Source organism: Globicephala melas, chromosome 5 (assembly GCF_963455315.2).
Source record: "Globicephala melas chromosome 5, mGloMel1.2, whole genome shotgun sequence".
Taxonomy (NCBI): domain Eukaryota; kingdom Metazoa; phylum Chordata; class Mammalia; order Artiodactyla; family Delphinidae; genus Globicephala; species Globicephala melas.
The window spans coordinates 94,232,160-94,234,379 of NC_083318.1; the positions used below are offsets into that span (position 1 = coordinate 94,232,160).

The 2,220-nt window shown below is 48.4% G+C and overlaps 1 pseudogene; it reads left to right on the forward strand.

Annotated features, from left to right (window-relative positions):
* The first annotated feature begins 998 nt into the window (after positions 1-998).
* On the forward strand, positions 999-1,628 carry LOC115864422 (large ribosomal subunit protein eL13 pseudogene; annotated as a pseudogene).
* The last annotated feature ends 592 nt before the right edge of the window (positions 1,629-2,220 follow it).

Sequence of the window (2,220 nt, forward strand, 5' to 3'; positions counted from 1 at the left end):
CATGCAACCCTCACTTAACTGTAAAATTATTACCATTTTTCAATCTTTGAATATAATTTTTAATGGCTCATATTCTAACACATAGATGTAGCATTGTTAATTTAACCAATTCTGTTGTTGAACATTTGTGTTGTTTCTCATTATTGTAAATAACACTGCAAAGATCTTTCTGAATAAGTCTTTGTGCAAATATAAGATTACTTCCTCAGGATAAATTCCTGAAAATAAAATTATTTGATTAAAGACAATGAACATTTCAAGGCTTTTGAAACATGTTCCCCAAATGCATACTAGAAAGTTTGTATTAATTGACCTTACTTCCTCCCAATAACAGTTTCTGAGTGCTATTTCACCACATTCTCAAATAACTAAATATTACTCTTTAAACATGTATTTGACTGTTGGACAGGTTGATTGACATGCTGTTATCGCTCTACAATCACCAATCCCCATCCTTCAAATTAGCTACAGAGAGACTGGCTCTCATATCAGTCAGAATTTACTCAGAGCGAAACATCAAAATGAGACTAGAGAACAATCACCATTGTTTGTTCCACGTATTTTTCCTATAAAAAAATACACCCTGCCTGGGACTTCCTTGGCGGTGCAGTGGTTAAGAATCCACCTGCCAATGCTGGGGACACGGGTTCGAGCCCTGGCCCGGGAAGATCCCACATGCCGCGGAGCAACTAAGCCCATGCGCCACCACTATTGAGCCAGCGCTGTAGAGCCTGCGAGCCACAATTACTGAGCCCGTGTGCCACAACTACTGAAGCCTGTGCGCCCTAGAGCCCGTGCTCCGCAACAAGAGAAGCCACTGCAATGAGAAACCCACGCACCGCAACGAAGAGTAGCCCCTGCTCCCCCCAACTAGAGAAAGCCCGCTCGCAGGAACAAAGACCCAATGCAGCCAAAAATAAAATAAATAAATTTATTTTAAAAAAAAACAACACCCTGTCTTTGCACTCGGAGGAGGCCAGTCGGCCGCAGCCGTGGCGTCCAGCCGGAATGGCATGATCCTGAAGCCCCACTCCCACAAGGGCCGTCAGGGGCGCGGGGCCACGTGGTTCAACCAGCCGGCCGGCAAAATCCGCAGACGCAAGGGCCGGCAGGCCAAGGCGCGCCTCATCGCCCCGCGCCCCACGTCTGGCCTCCTCCAGCCGGTGGTGAGATGCCCCACGGTCAGGTACCACACCAAGGTGGGCGCCGGCAGGGGCTTCAGCCTGGAGGAGCTGAGGGTGGCTGGCATCCACAAGAAGGTGCCCCGGACCATTGGGATCTCAGTGGACCCGAGGCGGCGGAACAAGCGCACGGAGTCCCTGCCCACCAACGTGCAGCGGCACAAGGAGTACCGCTCCAAGTTCATCCTCTTCCCCAGGAAGCCCACGGCCCTCAAGAAGGGAGACAGCACTGCTGAAGAGCTCAGATTGGCCACCCAGCTGACGGGACCAGTCATGCCCATACGAAACGTCTATAAGAAGGAGAAAGCCAGAGTCATCACAGAGGAGGAGAAGAACTTCAAGGTGGTCGCCAGGCTCCGCATGGCCCACGCCATTGCCTGGCTCTTTGGCATCCCAGCAAAAAGGGCCAAGGAGGCTGCAGAACAGGATGTTGAAAAGAAAAAATAAAGTGCTCTTGGCAAATTGTGATTTAAAAAACAAAAAATACACCCTACTTATCCCATATATGTGGTCCTGGTGCCTAACATTTGTACCCACTTAGAAAGGCAAGAATTCCTTATTTTGGCAGCAATGGAGGACAGATGATGGTCCTGGCAAAAGTGGCACCAGCCACCTGTCTGGGACTAGACCAAAGCTAACACTGGCTAACACTGTGCTCAGCCTTGCATGTGCCTTCCTGTTCTTTCCGCTTGCATCCAGACTTACAAATCAAATCTCCAGAAGTTGGCTCCAACACAGTTTACAAACATGTTTCAATGGGCAGAGAGAAGTTCAGGACACAAGGATGGCTTATGTGAGAGAACCATTCTGTGGGAACTGAGATCCCCTCAAATCACTTCCCCCCCCTCCTCTCTGGCCTTGGCACTCAAGCAGAAGATCTGAAAAGATGCCAGGATAGTCCCAGCATTGGAAACTGGCTCTGGACAATAAAGGGACGGGAAAAGCTACAGAAACTAGTCTAAAATATGCAGCTAGGCCATGTGAATTTCAATACAGAAACTTACATTCTCATTAGAGAGTAAGCTTCATAAGACTGAAT